At 42.6% G+C, this 19,825-nt stretch overlaps 1 long non-coding RNA gene across 23 annotated transcripts in view; it reads right to left on the bottom strand.

The window, feature by feature from the left end:
* Positions 1-19,550, bottom strand: part of LOC110743051 — a 553,234-nt gene extending 533,684 nt beyond the window's left edge. For 21 of the 23 annotated variants that reach the window (XR_004184220.1, XR_004184216.1, XR_004184225.1 and 18 more), the window contains exons 1-2: positions 19,304-19,550; positions 17,088-17,340 (exon numbers count right to left, since the gene is read on the bottom strand). This is a non-coding gene — a long non-coding RNA (uncharacterized LOC110743051). The remainder of the gene's footprint in view (positions 1-17,087; positions 17,341-19,303) is intronic. The other 2 variants (XR_004184222.1, XR_004184227.1) reach the window with 2 other exon arrangements.
* Between the last annotated feature and the right edge of the window lie 275 nt (positions 19,551-19,825).

Below are 19,825 nucleotides of genomic sequence, written 5' to 3'. Positions count from 1 at the left end.
ACCTCTCGGAAAGTTTACAGTCTGTATTAATTTCTTAGGACTGCTGGGACAAATTATCACAAATTCTGTGGCTTAAAACAACAGAAACTTATTCCCCCATGCTCTCTGCAGGGCCACATTCCCTTCAAAGGCTCAGGGGTAGAATCTGTTTGTAGAATCTGTTCCTTGCCTCTTCTAGCTTGTGGTGGCTGCTGGCATTCTCTGGCATTCCTTGGCTTGTGGTCACATCACTCCAATCTGTGCCTCTATCTTACATGTGCTCTGTGAAGATGATCTCCTGCCTGTCTCTTATAAGGACACTTGTGATTGGATATCCCACGTCACCCAGGATAACCTCTCCACATCAAGATCCTTAATTTCATCACATCTGCAAAGATCATGTTCCTTTATGGCAACATTCACAAGTTCCAGATATTAGAACCTGGTCTATTGGGAGGAGGCCTTTATCCAGCTCACAGTTCCCGAGCTTCTATGGGGAGTGGGGGATCCCAGCCATGAAACTGAAAACCAAGCAAAGCAGCACAGGGTAAGTAGGTGCTAAACTATATGTTATCAAAAATCCTTCCACTTGTGTTCAGGGAATACGATCCATGCTGCCTAACTAGGAATGGTTCTCCTGGGACCTGATGAGGCTTACTGTCTCCCAGAGGTTCTCAAACGATCGTATGAGCCTCTGAAGGGTTTCTGTAAGCCCTAGTGTATTTATCATTATAGCTACTTTGAATGGCCTCCTGCTTATATCATCTTTATTTCACTGAACCTCCATTCCATTTCTGTTCCACCTCATTATGATCTTGGCAGGGTTTTGTTTTGAGACGGAGTCTCAGTCTGTCACCAGACTGGAGTGTAGTGGCGCAATCTCGGCTCACTGCAACCTCCGCCTCCCGGGTACAAGCAATTCTTCTGCTTCAGCCTCCTGAATAGCTGGGACTACAGGCACCCGCCACCACACCCGGCTAATTTTTTTTGTATTTTTAGTGGAGACGGGATTTCACTATGTTGGCCAGGATAGTCTCAATCTCTTAACCTCATGATCCTCTCGCCTTGGCCTCCTAAAGTGCTGGAATTACAGGCTTGAGCCACCACACCCAGCCCGCAGGGTTTTTTTGTTGCTATTTTGTTGTTTTTGTTTGGCTTGGAGCCAGTCTTTTCATGGCTGTAGTCAGCAACGACCTTATAAGACCAAAGAGACACGGAAAGGTTTCTGCTGCCCCAAATTATTACTCTACAGCACACGTCACAGTGCGTAAAATTCCTCACGTTTCCTCCTTGGACAAAAGCCCACTGTTTAAACTCAAATATTATTTTGTAGTGGATTGCACATTAAATCACAGTTACTGTGTCTTCGGATACACTATTTCCAAAATATACATTTGTCAAAAGATTGGTTCTGTTGAGTTTTGTTAATGAGTGTCCTGTGAGTCTTTAAAAACCAAAACAAATACAATAAATGAGTCCAAATTCAAGTGTTTTTTTTTGTTTTTTGTTTTTTTAAGTTAAACTTTAACCATCAGACATCTCATAGGTTGGCCGAGAGGGCCTGGTGAACCTCCAAAAGGGGTATGCATATAGTCTGCAGAGTTCCCCAAACTCATTCATACACAGAAGCCTCTTTTCTTCTTTTTTTTTTTTTGAGACGGAGTCTCACTCAGTCGCCCAGGCTGGATGGCGCCATCTCGGCTCACTGCAACCTCATCCTCCCAAGTTCAAGCGATGCTCCTGCCTCAGCCTCCCGAGTAGCTGGGACTACAGGCACGTGCCACCATGCCTGGCTAATTTTTTATTTTGTCTCCAACCTGGGCAACAGAGCAAGACTTCATCTCAAAAAAAAAAAAAAAAATTCTCACCATAGCTTCATACTTTTTAGATAATTGAGAGGCTCTACTCCCATACTTTCAGGATGTCATTTATAGCAGCAGTCCCCAACCTTTTTGGCAGCAGGGACTGGTTACGTGGAAGACAATTTTTCCATGAACAGTGGGAAGTGGGGGAATCGTTTGAGGATGATTCAAGTGCATTACATTTATTGTGTTATTTATTTCTACTATTACATTGTAAATATATAACAAAATAATTATACAGTTCACTATAATGTAGAATCAGTGGGAGCCCTGAGCTTGTTTTCCTACAACTAGATGGTCCCATCTGGGGGTGATGAGAGACAGTGACAGATCATCAAGCATTAGATTCTCATAAGGAGCGTGCAACCTAGATCCCTCTCATGTGCAGTTCACAAGGTTCATGCTCCTATGAGAATCTAATGCCACTGCTGATCTGACAGAAGATGGAGTTCAGGTGGTAATGTGAGCGATAGGGAGTGGCTATAAACACAGATGAAGCTGGGCTGGCTTGCCTGCCTGCTGCTCACCCTGCTGTGTGGCCACACAGCAGGAGGTGAGTGGTGGGGAAGCAAGTGAAGGTACCGGTCTATGGCCTGGGGTTAGGGACCCCTGATTTATAGCATTTGAATCAATGCAACACCCTGGAGAAGGGCAGAAGTGATAGCAAACGGAGAGTTCTGCTTTTGGACATCTACCGGCTGCCTTTTGATTTTTAGCAACATGTTAGGATCCAAGATTATTCTGTAAGAACAAAGGCAGAACCTGAGACCACTGAGGTTGGCCAAGATCCACTGAAATTGGCCAGCCATGAGAATCAAGGTCTAAAGAAGGCAAGAACCAAAGACAAGAAGTAGTATCAGGGTAAGAGCAGGCAGAGTTGAGGCCAAGGAACACTAAAGGCTGGGATGTGAAAAGACAGAGACTATTTGAAACTGTGAACCATGTCATAAAATTTGCACGAAGTCAGAATCAATAGGTAAATAGTAACCTAAGTTGATGCAGAGAAAGGAGGCAGAAAATAAGATGAAGCTATCATGTGTTGGGGACATCGCATGTTCAGACTCTGAGCCCATTTTCCAGGCACCGGGATTGACTCCCATGTTCCAAAGGAGATCTAACAAGTGTGGGTTCGCCGAACTCCCATTCCTGGCTTCTGAAGCCTCAGATCACACAAACTCTACAACTCCAGAGGTCATACCACAGAGCTAGGACTTGGCATTAGGATAATACCATGATACTTCTTGCCATTCTTTGCTTATTTCTCTTACAGCCATTTGGCTACAAACCTATTCAATATATTTAGGTATAGCAGCTTCATCATGACAGTAAAGTGAGAATTTTGAATTTGGCTGAGGAGTCAGGCAGATATTGATGGAAATTTTTGAAGAAAAACATTCCATGAACTTTCACCAAAATTCCCACACTGGGATAAATGCTGAACACTTATTACAGCAGTACCAAGATTTATTTATCTTAAAGACAAAATGAAAACAAGTGAATTTTGTCTATTCTTTGAACTATACTAATCTGTCAAACTCAAAGAAGCTGAAAATGTAGCTGATAATTTTTGTTGCCTTGCCACCTCTTTGCATTTAATCGCTGAGACCAAATATACTAGGTGGCATTTCAGCAGGGTTGTCACATAACTAATCATGCCAACCTCCAATGGGCATTACAATGATCAGCCATCACGGACTGGCATCCTGGCTGTGCTAGCGCAGTGCGATGTATTTCCAGGAGGAAGGGGCAGGCAGGAAGAGACAGCCTTCCAGAATGTCAATTTGAGGTGGGGGCTAAATATAATGAGGACAGGACTCATGGGAGTCACCAAACAAAGCCTGAGTTCAAAGAACTGGCCATCTTTGAGTGTTCTGAGTTTTTAGACTTCTTTCCTTTAAATTGTATTTACCTTCCGATGAAAGGAATGTGAAAGGGTCCCCGTTACACATTCTCATAGCTCAGTTCACCCACTGTAATATCCGGGATTCACTCTTTACGCCAAGGAGTTGTTGTGCACGTGTAGGTCCAGGCCTTGCATAGGCTATGAAACTTCTGGTGTGGAATATTAAAGAAAGCTTGAGCTCTCCTCTTCCTTCCAGGCCAGTACTGAAAATCAGGGGCTCAAGAAATCTCCCAATAAAAGAAACCCACATCACAGAAAGGCAGGCTGAGTTCAAACCCAAAGGAAAGAAGAAAAGCACATACAGGTTGGCCCAGTTTTGCTCTAGGCTTTTTTTTAAAAATTATTTATTATTTTATTTATTTATTTATTTATTTATTTTGAGGGTGATGGATCTTTGCTCTTGTCGCCCTGGCTGGAGTGCAACGGCATGATCTTGGCTCACTGCAACCTCTGTCTCCTGGATTCAAGCAATTCTCCTGTCTTAGCCTCCCGAATAGCTGAGATTACAGGTGTGCACCACCTCGCCTGGCTAATTTTTGTATTTTTAGTAGACACGGGGTTTCACCATGTTGTCCAGGCTGGTCTCGAACTCCTGACCTCAGGTGATCCACCTGCCTTGGCCTCCCAAAGTGCTAGGATTACAGGCATGAGCCACTGCACCCTGCTCTAGGCTTTTAGAAAAGAGGGTCTTGTTCCCTCTATTGGAGTGGTGAGATCCAGAAAGCTAGTAGGACCCAGTCCTGGGATGTGGGAAGGAAGGCATGAGCCAGGTCACTTAGGCCTACCTCTGGCCTGGCATAGGCCCGTCAAAAATAACAACAAGAGGCTGAGTGTGGTAGCTCACGCCTGTAATCCCAACACTTTGGGAGGCCAAGACAGGAGGATTGCTTCAGCTTGGGAGTTCCAGACCAGCCTGAGTGAAACAGCCAGACCTTGTCTCTACAAAAAATAAAAAATAATTAGCCAGGCATGGTGGCATGCACCTCAGTCCCAGCTACTCAGGAGACTGAGGTGGGAAGATCGCTTGAATCCAGGAGTCCGAGGCTGCAGTGAGTTATGATCGCACCACTGCACTCATGACAGAATGCAGTCTGGGTGACAGAGCAAGACTCTGTCTCTAGAACAACAACAACAACAACAACAACAAAGAAAAGAGCAAGTAGAGCCCCCAGAGGGTCATCACAGTCCAAAGCAGCTACTCACCAAAGCAGACAGAGCAGAATAAGAGCTAGAGCTATGAATAAAGAGCATGTCATTGCATAGAGTTTCTTTTCTCTCATACATATAGAAAGGGAGAGAGAGGCCTAAATGCAGAGACAAAGCACGGTGCAAGCCACAGGGAAATCTTCAATTCAGGGTTTTCAATTCAGGAATTATGAGTCTGCCCAGACTTTCTTGGACATCTGACTTGAAGAAGAGAGGAGATGAAAGGATGACCTGAAAATCATTTTTCTTTTGCTGCAGAATGGGGATTCTATGAATATTGCCATGTATCATCTTTTGGGAGTTCCATAGAGATAATGATGCCATCCATTAAAATCTGACAAGTAAAACTCTTGAACACAGATGAATTTCACCACCATGCTGGCTTCTCAACTGCTGCTGCAACGCAATCTCTCCCTCCGAAATCTAAAAACATCGGCAGAGTAGACCATCCTCTTTTTAAGCCTCATTAAATGTTTGGGTCTCAAGATATAGTCACAGTATTTGCAGAATAAGAGTAAGTCTCACGGTGAAACTAGAAAAAATATCAGGATGAGTGGGAGCACTCAAGGAAACATTCTCTTCCTGGTTTATGTTACTGATCCGTAATATCTAGTGCAAAGTCAAAAGAGTTGCATTGTGCAATTTACTAGTTTGATAACTTGAACTGGACATTTCTCTGAACCCCAATTCCTTCACCTATAAAATGAGAATGATACTAACAGCTATTATATGGAATTCCAATGAGAGTCAAATAAGATGATGCATAAGATACTGCTGCACAAGTACTTCTGTAATGGTTACTACTTCTCTACCACTTCTCTGATAAATAGAATACTGAACTATAAATTTTAAGATGTATACTTCATATTCACTAACACCAGTAATTAAGAACCTTGGCCAGACATGGTGGCTCACACCTGTAATCCCAGCACTTTGCGAGGCCAAGGTGGGTGGATCACCTGAGGTCAGAGTTCAAGACTAGCCTGGCCAACATGGCGAAACCCTATCTCTACTAAAATTATAAAAATTAGACAGCCATGGTAGTGGGCACCTGTAATCCCAGCTACTCAGGAGGCTGAGGCAGGAGAATTGCTGGAACTCAGGAGGCGGAGGTTGCAGTGAGCCAAGATTGCACCACTGCACTCCAGCCTGGGTGACAAGAGCGAAACTCTGTCTCAAAAAAAAACCTTAAATTTCTCTTCTTGGTTTTTCTTATTTCTAAAATGAAATAGTCTACAATGAGAGAACTATTGGAGTTGTTTGGGTTAAAAAAAAATAGTCATGGCCTGGCTTGGTAGCTCACACCTGTAATCTCAGCACTTTGAGAGCTGAAGCAGGCAGATTGCTGTCGCTTGAGCCTAGGAGTGCGCGACCATCCTGGGCAACACGGTGAAACTGCGTCTCTACAAAAAAATACAAAAATTAGCTGAGCATGGTGGTGTATGCCTGTAGTCCCAGCTACTCTGGGAGGCTGAGATGGTAGAATCACTTAAGCCAGGGAAGTAGAGGCTGCAGTGAACTGTAATCGCACCACTGCACTCCAGCCTAGGCCACAGTGATTTTGTCTCAAGAAAAAAAAAAAAAAAAAAGACACTATATAATCCAAAATATTAGTATTAAAACCACAGTTTCAAAGTTCTATCACAGTCTGTAACGATACCGACTCAAATTTGAAGAAAAAATGGAAACTCATCCCATTAATTTAAGAGAAGTGTCACAGAAATCCATTTCAAACACTATTTCCCCCCACAACGATCTGAAGCTATGCATAAATTATTGGAATTCTATATCCATGCATTCCAATTATACAACTTTTTGCTTCAGATATTCAGGGACTTCTAAGCATGAATTGCTTAAGACCATATAACTCTACTTATCATAAACATGTTGACCCGCATGTTCTGGATTTTCCAAGAGAGGGTGTGATAGCGTATCAATATCCCCCCACATAGTAGATTTACCTATCCTTATGCATGTGTACCTCCCAATAAAATACATTTACATAAGAATAAGGTAAGACTATGAAAATACAGTCTTTTTTTATTCCATCCAAGCCCAAATAATTTTTCTCAAGTTGCTGCCAAGTTGCTGCCAAGTTGCTGCCAAGTTGCCCAACACTTAACCTTGTCTAAATATCTTTCTACATCTTAAGCCAAGGATTTGATGGCTGTTAACTTACACTTAACCAAGATTATGAAAAACTGTTGCTGGGATGCTGGAAGAATTACATGTTGCCTCACAGAAAAGGAATGCTGGGGCTTAGCAACTGCCTACGGAGTCACTTACCAAAGCTGTGCTTGTTTTGCCATTTGTTTGGACAGGTTACGTTTCAGAAACTCTTTTAATTTTTATTTATTTATTTTGTAGAGATGGGGTATCACTAGGTTGCCCAGGCTGCTCTGGAACTCCTGGCCTCAAGTGATCCTCCCACCTCAGCTTCCCAAAGTGCTGGGATTACACACATGGGCCACTATGCCTGGCCTCAGAAACTCCTAATATGTTAGTCATAGAATACCTCAATAACCTAACTTCCACCAGAATGGATTGTTTCCATTAGAGTTTGTAACTTCTAAAATCATGATTGTGGCTCGGCGTGGTGGCTCACACCTGTAATCCCAGCACTTTGGGAGGCTGAGGAGAGCGGATCACCTGAGGTCAGGAGTTCAAGATCAGCCTGGCCAAAATAGTGAAATCTTGTCTCTACTAAAAATACAAAAAATGAGCCAGGCGTGGTGGCGGATGCCTGTAATCCCAGCTACTCGGGAGGCTGAGGCAGGGGAATGGCTTGAACCTGGGAGGCAGAGGTTGCAGTGAGCGGAGATGGCACCATTGCACTCTAGCCTGGGCAACAAGAGCGAAACTCCATCTCGAAAAGAAAAGAAAAGAAGAAGTTGAATATAAATTACCATACAATCCACAATTCAACTCCTAGGTATCTACACCCAAGAGAAATAAAAACAGGTGTCCACACAAAGACTTTTTCTTTTTTTGAGACAGAGTATCATTCTGTTGCCCAGGCTGGAGGGCAGTGGCATCATCACAGCTCACTGCAGCCTCGACCTCCTGGGCTCTGGTAACCCTCCCACTGCAGCTTCCTGGATAGCTGGGACTACAGGCATGTGCCACCACATCCACCTAATTTATTGTATTTTTGGTAGAGATGAGGTTTCACCATGTTGCCCAGGCTGGTCTCGAACTCCTGGGCTCAAGCAATCCATGAGCCTCAGCCTCCCAAAGTGCTAGGATTACAGGCATGAGCCACCATGCCCAGCCAATGCAAAGAGTTATGCACATATGCTCATAGAAGTATTATTCATAGTAGCTGCAAAAATGGAAACAACTCACATATCCATCACCTGGTGACTAGACAGGCAAAATGTGGTGTGTCCACATGACAGAGCACTACACAGCAATGAAAAGGATCAAACTACTGATACATGCTATGACACAGACTGACCTCATAAACTTTATGGTGAGCAAAAGAAGCCAGACAAAAAGGCCATTAATGGTAAGATTCCACCTCCATAAACTGTTCTGAAAATGTAGATGTATATAGAGATAGAAACTAGTGGTTTCCTGTGACCAGTGGGTGGGAATAGAAATTGATCACAGTGGACAGAAGGGATCTTTAAGGAATGATAGAAAGTTCTGGAAATGGTGAAAGTAGTACAATTCTGTAAGTCTCCCCACACCAAAAATCATCAAATTGTATACTTAAACGTGTGCGTGTGTGTGCACATGTGTGTATTAAAGACAAATATTCTTTAAGGTGGCTCATGCCTGAAATCCCAGCACTTTGGGAGGCTGAGGCGGGTGGATCACGAGGTCAGGAGTTCAAGATCAGCCTGGCCAAGATGGTGAAACCCTGTCTCTACTAAAAATACAAAAATTAGCTGGGCGTGGTGGCGGGTGCCTGTAACCCCAGCTACTCAGGAGGCTGAGGCAGAAAATTACTTGAACCCAGGAGGCGGAGGCTGCAGTGAGCTGAGTTTATGCCACTGCACTCCAGCCTGGGCAGGACAGAGCAAGACTCTAACTCAAAAAAAAAAAGACAAACATTCACCCTTTCTTTCCTAGGTCCAGGTTACCAGCTGACCAGGAACCATGATGTTACTGATCTGCTAAATTAGCCAGTCGTGGAACAGCTCTACTCTGAATTCCTTCGAGGTGAAACAAAAAAAGAACAAAATGAAGAACAAATGAAAGAGAGAAAGAGAGAGAGAAGGAAGGAAGGAAGGGAAGGGGAGGGAAGGGGAGGGAAGGTGAGGGGAGGGGAGGGGAGGGCAGGGGAGGGGAGCGAAGGGAAGGGAAGGGAAGAGGAAAGGAAAAATCCTTACTTTTTAGGCTACCGTTAGTTGACTATTTTCTTGAGGACAAATACATCCTGATTGATATAAACTAGACATGGAGTCACCCTATTCAGTGGTATACGATCCAGACACACATACAATTTTGGAGGAAAAATCGAGTTTTGAAAATGTGCATCTGTGGCTGGGCACAGTGGATCACTCCCATAATCCCAGCACTTTGGGAGGCCGAGGTAGGCTGATTACCTGAGGTCAGGAATTTGAGACCAGCCTGGTCAACATGGTGAAACCCTGTCTCTACTAAAAATAAAAAAAAATAAAAAAAAATTTAAAAAGGCAGGAGAATCTCTTGAGCCCAGGAGATGGAGGTTGCAGTGAGCCGAGATTCGTGCCACTGCATTACAGCCTGGGCAAGACTCTGTCTCAAAAAAAAAAAAAAAAAAAAGAAAAATTTGTGGTAATGTACTTACATTCAAACATTTCTAATTAGGTTTATAACTTTTGGGCTCTGAGGTACATTAAAATGGTACATAGAATTGTGCTGTTAAAATTCCATTTTAGGCCGGGAGTGGTGGCTCAGGCCTGTAATCCTAGCCCTTTGGGAGGCCCAGGCAGGCAGAACACCTGAGGTCAGGGGTTCAAGACCAGCCTGGCCAACGTGGCAAAACCTTGTCTTTACTAAAAATACAAAAATTAGCCAGGCTTGGCAGGGAGCGGTGACTCACGCCTGTAATCCCAGCACTTTGGGAGGCCAAGGCAGGCGGATCACAAGGTCAAGAGATCGAGACCATCCTGGCTAACACCATCTCTAATAAAAAATACAGAAAACCAGCTGGGCGTGGTGGTGGGTGCCTGCAGTCCCAGCTATTCAGGAGGCTGAGGCAGGAGAATTGCTTGAACCTGGGAGGCGAGGTTGCAGTGAGCTGAGATCACACCATTTCACTTCAGCCTGGGTGACAGAGTGAGACTCTGTCTCAAAAAAAACAAAACAAAACAAAACAAAAACTGGCCGGGCATGGTGGCTCATGCCTGTAATCCCAGCACTTTGGGAGGCCGAGGTGGGTGGATCATGAGGTCAGGAGTTCAAGACCAGCCTGGCCAACATAGTGAAACCTCATCTCTACTAAAAATGGAAAAATTAGCTGGGCATGGTGGCAAGCGCCTGTAATCCCAGCTACTTGGGAGGCTAAGGCAGGAGAATCGCTTGAACCAGGGAGGTGGAGGTTGCAGTGAGCTGAGATCATGCCACTGCACTCCAGCCTGGGCAACAGAGTTTGCACGTGTGTGTATTAAAGACAACTATTCGGCCGGACAAGGTGACTCGATTCTAGACTGTGAATCTAGAAATCCTACTTGGTCCATTTTTTTTCTCATTCATTCTTTTAAGTAATACTTATTTGGTACTTTCTGTGTGCATGTGCCAGGCATTGTTTTAACCATCAAGGAGACAGAAAAGAACAAAATTAATTCAAGTCCCTGCAGGCTTAGAGCTTTTACTAGGGACAGTAAAATATATGTCTAAAAGGAGCAACTATTAACACTATTGAGAAGAATAAAGCAGAAAGGAGAAGATTTTTTCTCAAAAAGAAAGAAAGAAAGAAAAAAAACCCCTTTTTTAATTGTAATGTGAACTAGCACTTGTCACTCAGCCTAGCTCCCATCTACTCCCCTGCAGGGTCAGTAGGTATGAAATGGCTGGAACATCCCAAACATATTCCAGATTCCATATTGGTTCATCCCTCCATGTTTCTGCACACCACGGTTTCCAAGCCTAAGACGTTCCTTTCTTTGACTGTCTCTCAAAATGCTACGTATCTTTTAAATCCCAACTCAAGAAAGTCTTCCTTTACCCAATAAACAATCACTCCCTCCTCTACTTTAATTCTATGTTTTGTATACACCACCATTATCACCTCTATCAAATAATATTGGAATTGATTTCATTACTGCTATCTCCCCTACTGTGAAAGGCAAAGGGTTTCAAGTTAAAAGGCAGTTCTACCTTATATGTGTGTGACTCTGTATAAGTCATGTTACTTCTGAGTCTCGATTTCTTCTTCTGTAAGGTAAACACAGATATTATCCCATCTCCCTTAGACTACTAATGAGGCTTAAGTAAGATAATATATGTGAAAGTATTTTTATCAATTATAAAGTACTGACAAATTTTAGTTTGAATAGATGGGATTTTTTAAAGGTATTTAATGGACCACATGATTTAGGAAAAAGATGTGATCTCTCCATTCTGTTGAAACTGCTCTAGTGAAGACTCCCAGTGAGCACTGACCTCCAAAATGCCTAAACCCACAGATCTATTCTCAGTTCTCATCTTCATCCTTCAGCAACACTTGACACAGATGGTCTTGCCTTCCTCCTGGAAACACTTCCTTCCCTGGGCTTTCACCCCAGCGGCACTCCCTTTTCATTATTACTGCTTCCTGCCCACTTCTAAATCTGGAAGACCTTAAAGCTCGGTACCTAGACCTCTTGTCTTTCTATACTCACTCCTAGGTAATCCCAGCCAGTCTCCTGGCTTTAAATAGCATTTAATTTCTTACAACTCACAAATCTGTCTCTACACTTCTCTGAAAACCAGACCTGTTTACCAAATTGCCTGAATGCCTAAAAAGTATCTTAATTTTGGCCAGGTGCGGTGGCTCATGCCTGTAATCCCAGCACTTTGGGAGGCCAAGTCGGGCGGATCACCTAAGGTCAGGAGTTCAAGACCAGCCTGTTCAACATGGTGAAACCCCATCTCTAATAACAAAGAAAAATTAGCCAGGCTTGGTGGCAGGTGCCTGTAATCCCAGCTACACAGGAGACTGAGGCAGGAGAATCACTGGAACCTGGGAGGCAGAGGTTGCAGTGAACCAAGATGGTGCCACTGCACTCCAGCCTGGGCAACAGAGCGAGACTCCATCTCAAAAAAAAAAAAAAAAAAAAAAAATTTTAATTGCACCCAAACTGAACTCCTGGTATCCTATGCCCCAAGCCTGATTCTCGTCTCAGTTATTAGCTATCTGGTCCTTCTGGGAGTTCAGGACAAAAATCTCAGACTCATACTCCACTCCTCTCTTTGTCTCATACTTCCCATCCAACCCACCAGAAAAACTTTAATACCAAAATATATTCAGACTTCAACTCCTTTTCACTACCTCTATATTACTTTTACCCTGTTACCAAGTCAATATCACCTCTCATTGGGATAACAGAAACAGCTTCCTAAATGGTGTCCCTGTTTCTGCCCCTGCCCACCCCTTTCACCTGGTCTCAACCCACCAGCCAGAGTTATCCTGTTACAGCAGAGCATTCATCCTTCAAAACGTTTCAATAACATCCCACATGCCTCGGTATAAAATCCTAAGCCTTTACCATGGCCTTCAAGGCTCCTTGACACCTACCCACCATATTCCTCTTTCCTCTCCTACCACTGTCCCCATTGCTCACTCTACTCCAGCCACTGCACCCTCCTTGCTTTCTCTGAATACATCAGACACTTGTCGTTTCCTCTGCCTGCACACTCCTCCTGAGCATCACGTAGGCCATTCCCTCACTTTCTTCAAATTCATCCTCACATGTCACCTTCTCCATGAGGTCATCCCCCACTATCCATCTGAAGTTTGCAACTCTCTCCCCTTCTACTCTTTATTCCTCCTTTCTGCTTTACTCTTCTCAATAGTAATAGTTGCTCCTTTTTTGTCACTAGTAAAAGCTCTAAGCCTGCAGGGACTTGAATTAATTTTGTTCTTTTCTGTCTCCTTGATGGTTAAAACAATGCCTGGCACAAGCACACAGAAAGTACTAAGTAAGTATTACTTAAAAGAATGAATGAGAAAAAAAATGAACCAAGTAGGCTTTCTAGATTCATAAAAAACATACTTCTAAATACCTTTATCTTTAACAATAATGGGCAGAACTATAATCAAAGTTCTTAGAAATGGACGAAATTTTAAAATTAGCAAATTTAGCTGGGCACGGTGGCTCATGCCTGTAATCCCAGCACACTGGGAGACCAAGGTAGGTGGATCACAAGGTCAGGAGTTCAAAACCAGCCTGGCCAATATGGTGAAACCCTATCTCTACTAAAAATACAAAAAAATTAGCCAGGCCTGCTGGCAGGCACCTGTAGTCCTAGCTACTCCTACTCGGGAGGCTGAGGCAGGCGAATCGCTTGAACCTGGGAGGCGGAGGTTGCAGTGAGCTGAGATTGCGCCACTGCACTCCAGCCTGGGTAACAGAGTGAGGCTCCAACTCAAAAAAAAAAAAATCAGCAAATTTGAAGCCACAAAGGAGAAATCAAAGTAAATTTGGGAACACAAATAAGTACCAAAAGAAACTTATAGCAAATAAATGAGTAGAAATGGTTCTCAGAATACAACTAAATATGCACCTCCTTGACTTAATATAAAAGCCAAAGTTAAGGCCGGGCACAGTGGCTCACGCCTGTAATACCAGCAGTTTGGGAGGCCGAAGCGGGTGGATCACCTAAGGTAGGGGGTTTGAGACCAGCCTGACCAACATGGAGAAACCTCATCTCTACTAAAAACACAAAAATTAGCCTGGCATGGTGGTGCATGCCTGTAAGCCCAGCTACTCAGGAGGCTGAGGCAGGAAAATCACTTGAACCCGGAAGGCAGAGGTTGCGGTGAGCCGAGATGGCACCATTGCACTCCAGCCTGGGCAACAAAGCAAAATGCCGTCTCAAAAAAAAAAAAAAAGAAACAAAGTTAAATAAATGCTTTTGATTTAGTTATGAGATGCTTAGCATGCATTATATTCATTATTTTTAGAAGGCATAGCTGAATATTTAGGTTTTCTTTCTGTGTAAGTTTATTGTGAACACCATGGTGGACTGTTCTAGGTTCAGTAATTCAAACTGATCCAAGTGAACGGGCAGTTTTAAATAACCAAGACTATAAAATCTGATATCTATAGTAAAGTTTTTAAGTATATTTGGTTATCACTTCAAACATTAACAATATATAGACATTTTTAAATGAATGCATTATTTTAAACGCTGTAATTACAAAGTATTATATCAGTAGTTGCTATACTGATGATGCATAATCTGCTAATTAAAATGAATGCTTTCAACAAACAGAAAGTTTCGGAAACATATTTTAAAAAGGATCTTTTCCTATTTTAATACTGATTAATTCCATATTTTTATTCTTAACATTATTATATCTAGGCAAATATCTGCAAGTAAATTACAAATGAGAAGTAATACCTTAACATTCCTACCTGAAACTTCCTAAAGATAAAATGAATATACTCTTCCTTGAACTAAATAATCACTCAGAAGGCAATGCATATTGCTATATTACAGACCTAGAAAATGAAAATCCATGACTTGAGACTTCATTTCAAAATGAAATGCTATGCTTCTAAGTGCTATTTATATTAACTATAAGTTTTTTATTTAACTAAAGACCATTCTATAAAATTAGTAATAGAAAATGTGCTACAGTTCTTGATTTCCACATCAAGAAACCACTGAGTCATCACTTTATATTTTAGCTGAAAAGTGAATAAACACGAGTTTTTAAACCATATCTAAATCATTGATAGCACTGAAAATAGAGAATTTCAGTAAGCCAATTATAGAAAGTCACTATTATCTCAACCTACAGATATTTCAGTTAGAAAATGTAAGGGTCACATACTCCAAGGTGAGCCATGACCTTCAGAAATATACTCATGCAGAGTACGACTTAATAAATGCTTGTTGGAGTAAATTTATCTGCATTCAACTGGATATAAGATTTGAATTAAATATAGTTTTACAGAAAAACATTTAAACACATACAAAGTTCTGTCCAAATTGACTTTGAATATTTCAGTGAATGTTTGGTTAATGTGGCTTGAAACTTGTAAGGCAGACAACAAAGGAAGTTTGAAGTATTAAAACATCACTAAGTCATTATGAAAGCAAGTAACAGTACTTTTTATTACGTTTACAGATGCCTAGCCCTGTTTTTTCCTACATCTGTGCTTTTTAAAAAAACATGACAACCCTATGAGATAAGTGTTAGGATACACACATTGCAAATGAGGATATTAGGAGCCACGAAAATCCAGTAACCTGGAGGAGGTATCATAGTTAGTAATTGCCTAGGCTATGATTCGAACTCAGGTCTGTTTTACTCCAAAGTCTCTTTCTAAATCTCTGATCTCAACTCTGGGTGGCCATTATAACAAATTCAAACATATTCACTTCAGATATTTGTAGGTAAAACCCTTGTCGGGAAATAATACTGTACTTTCCACCTACAAAATAATATTCCAGCAGATAAACTTTTATTGAGAACGTTTAAGGAAATCTGAAATTTCCATACAGCACACTTAGTTGAGAGTATACTTTACAGAAATTTTAAGGCATGTTTCTTGAACTAATCCTATCTGAGCTAAGCAGTCAAACAAAATAATTGTAATTAATTCGCATTAAGTTTATCATGCCGAGGCCAGGCACATGGCTCACGCCTGTAATCCCAGCACTTTGGGAGGCCGAGGCAGGCAGATCACCTGAGGTCAGGAGTTTGAGACCAGCCTGGCCAACATGGCAAAACCCGGTTTCTACTAAAAGTATAAAAAGTAGCCAGGCATGGTGGTGGGCACCTGTAATCCCAGCTACTCAGGAGGCTGAGGCAGAAGAATTCCTTCAACCTGGGAGGCAGAGGTTGCAGTGAGCCGAGATTGCACCACTGCACTTCAGGCTGGGCAACAAGAGCGAGACTCCGTCTCAAAAGAAAAAAAAAAAGTTTATTATGCCGTTAACTCTATTGTTCAATGATGTAAAAGAAACTTTACAAGAGAGGATGTATCTTATTTATAGAAGCAAGCAACAAATCATAGAATCTTAAAAGATTTGAAAAATCTTTTAAGTTATTTAACTTAACCTTCATTTTATTGGTAATAAACAGAAGCCCAGGAAGGTTAAGTAGCTTATTTATGTTTACACAACTAGAAAGAAGCAAATTGTAATGTTACTTTTTTACTCATAACAAGATAAAAATATTTCCAATTCCCAGTTAATTTATTTGACCAGACCACAGAAAGAAAGTTCTTACTTTCCACCGCAAACAGTCACTCAAACAAGGATTGTAAATACCGTATCAAAATTAACTTTTTATGTTACCAACAGTAGTTATGTGAATTTTTAACTACTTTCTCATAGAGGTGAGCAAAAACTAATTGTAAGACTTAAAAGAAGGAATAGAAGACTCTTATGACCACTATAAAAACTTGATGTACACCATAAAGATCAAACGAATTTACGGGCTCTGTTATTACAAACTCAAGGTTTTCATTTTGAGATAACTTATTACAAACTCAAGGTTTTCATTTTGAGTCAATTTTATATTGACTCCCAGTCGTTAGACATGTATTTTGGGCCATTTTTGGATTTTGTTTACCAAAATGAAGTGTCAAAATGAAGAAAAATAATGGTAACGCAAACCACATAAGCTCTGCTAACACAGAACTTAGAAATATCTACTGCGATATTTAAGAAGCAAATCAATCATAAAGTAGGATATTTGCCTACTGGATGCATCACCATTACAAAATTTCCTTAGTGACCATATAATCTGCATTCATTATGTGTGCTAATCTTGAAGAACACATGGTAAAATTAATAAAATTCCATCACAAGTACCCAAATCATCATCCTAAATAAGAAAGGATCTACAGAAAACAGTTTAAAACAAGGAAGTCCAAAGTCATAAATCACTCTGATCACACAGCCGCTCAAAATAACTAGTCAAATCTCTAGGTATAAACCCCAGACCAAAAATGAAGTCCTCATAGAGTATCTAAAAAGCAACATACCTTTTTTACGGTGAAGAATTCCCAGAGATCAAATTGTAATCCATATAGAAAAGGTATCACCAAAACTTCCAATGATTTAACTGTTAAGTAACTCCAGATGAATCCAGGAATAATTTGACCTTGTATTGGTACTTCCATATTGTTGGCTGATAGAAAGATCCAGTAAGAACAACGCAGAAGGAAGGAGGTCAGTGCTAGGAAGTACTCCAGCAAATGCATGATGCTTTATAGATGCTGATAATAGTAATTACACCTATACAATTGAAATTAATTAAAGTTAGCTTCCAAGTTATTCTGCCTCCTCACTTTCTAAAAGGAAGTAATTGTTACAATAATATATTTCAGTCTTTGATACGAAAACTCAAAACTACGTAGTTCTAGCAGTTGAATCATTTCTAGGTACAAGTCTTCAATAGTAACTACTATATACAGAATCAAAAGTTGAAGAAGCTAAAAGACAATGTTTGGGTGTTTCCTCAAGTTATTGACAGTGCATGCAGTTTGATGTTTCATTTGTCTCGTCAAAAGTAAGTCCAAGGAGTGAGGAAAGCCTCTAGCACTTGGGAATATACGAGAGAAGAAAGTGGAGAAGGTAATAAACTATCTTGGCATTAGAAATGATCTCACAAAACATACCTGAAGATAATAATCTTTAGGTTATTCTACATATTCCTAATATTTATATATCACCTCAGATAGGGCATACATTTGCCCACTTTCAACAAACCCCCAACTTCAGTCTCCAAAATGCTTTTCCTTTTTTTTTTTTTTTTTTGAGACAGAGCCTGGCTCTGTCACCCAGGCTGGAGTGCAATGGCATGATCTCAGCTCATTGCAACCTCAGCCTCCTGGATTCAAGCGATTCTCCTGCCTCAGCCTCCCAAGTAGCCGGGACTACAGGCACGCACCGCTACGCCCATCTAATTTTTGTATTGTTAGCAGAGAAGGGGTTTCGCCATGTTGGCCAGGCTGGTCTCGAACTCCTGACCTCAAGAGATCCACCCGTCTCGGCCTCCCAAAGTGCTGGGATTACAGTGAGCCACCGCGCCCGGCCCCCAAAATGCTTTTTCTACAAACCAATTGACAGTATGGGATAAACAACTCCTGTATAAAATGGAAAAGCGGTGGGAGAAATTGTACCTAAACTGGCAATGTTTACTAGGTGTTGAGTGTTCCCCTCATTCGAGCATGACCCAACCTAGAAACATTCCGAAGTTAAGCTACTTAGGAAACAAAGTTAGGGCGTCTTCTTTAGCCTATGAAGACAGAGTGGTCTGCGCTGCCTCTTCACCCCCGCAGAAGCAGTACCAGCCATCCCTCTTTTGGGCGGGCGTGGCAGATAGAAACAAAAGGTTAAAACACAAAAGGCGGGGCGGAAGGCTGGGTCAGAGGAGCTTCTGGGGCTCACGTTCTGCCTTCTATTCAAACACGTTGAAATGGGGTTGGGGGCGGGGGTGATGGAAAGTGAGAGAGGTGAGGACGGATCCCAAGGATAGCCTGGGTTATTCCGGGTGGATCGTGAAATTGAAAGGGGCGAACGGGATGGCTCTAACTAGTGGTCCAGGCCCCATCCCCTCCATCCCTGCATCTCTGACAGTCTGGAACCTGTGGCTTCCTCCACCCCTCTCAGCCCCGAAGAAAACTTTCTGAACTCTTATCTGTTTGTTGTGAACCTCTCCTTGACCGCTAACACAAGGGTCCAATCCCCTCCAACCCAAACCTTCCTTCCTTCCATTGTTGCACCGTTTTTATATTGTGCGTGGTATCTACAGAGCGCTCTGCAGACAGCTAACTTACACAAACGACCCCCATATCCATATCGCTTTCTTTTGCATGACCAAAGTCAGGGTTAGGGTGGGGACGAGGCTGGACTTGCCCCTCTCAATTTCTGCATATTCATCCCTACAAGAGTGCAGCTGGAAGAAAGCGAGGCAATACTCCTTCACCCCACCCTTTTGATACCCTCCTCCCCATCCCCCCAGCCCCTCATATAAAGAAGCACATGAGATAAATGCCTACTTGGCTTTTGCCTATTAAAAATAAACAAATGAAACAATTGCGTGAGTTCTTTAAAGAACAAAAGGGAGGGGAATGGGGAAAGGAGGTACAATTTACCAGCCAAACTTTGCCACTGAGCTACTCCTCTGCCCTCCGAAGGGCGGGGAGCGGGGCGAGTTGAGGGGAGAGAGGTAAACAGGACAACAGTCCCCACTCACCTTCTTCCCCACTTCGTCGCACTTTTAAGGGACATTTCCCCCGCTGCAGTCCGCGAGGCGTTCGGACACTTTTTCCTGGCCTGACAGCAAAGAAAGTGGCGGCGGCAAAGTTGCGAGAGGGAGATACCCCGGCGTCCGGGGAGAGGGGAGGAAAGAGAGTTCATCAGAGTTCCCCCTTTTGTTCCAAGTCCCGGAGCAGACAAAGAGGCGGCGAGCGGCGGCAGGTTTCTCCCTCTCACCCCTTCTTCCTCTCTCTCTCCCCTCCCTCCCCGCCCCCTCCCTCTCCCCGCATCTCCCGCCCGGCTCGGGAACCTCTGAGGCGAGCTGGGGCTGCTCGGTCCCCAGTTCATCGCAACTCTGCCCGGACCGTCTCCTCCCACTGCCTGGCTCGAAACTTTTCCCGGGAGATGCCAGCCCTGGCCCCCTCCGCACCGCGCACAAGTCTGGGGCGGTGGGCAGGGGATCTCCAAAATCATTGTTTCCCGGAGATGCACCTCTTTGTTTGCACTTTCCCTGCCAATC

Source organism: Papio anubis, chromosome 6 (genome assembly GCF_008728515.1).
Source record: "Papio anubis isolate 15944 chromosome 6, Panubis1.0, whole genome shotgun sequence".
Lineage (NCBI taxonomy): Eukaryota > Metazoa > Chordata > Mammalia > Primates > Cercopithecidae > Papio > Papio anubis.
Note: the sequence above shows the minus strand (reverse complement) of the source record. Positions and strands in the feature narration are given on the sequence as shown.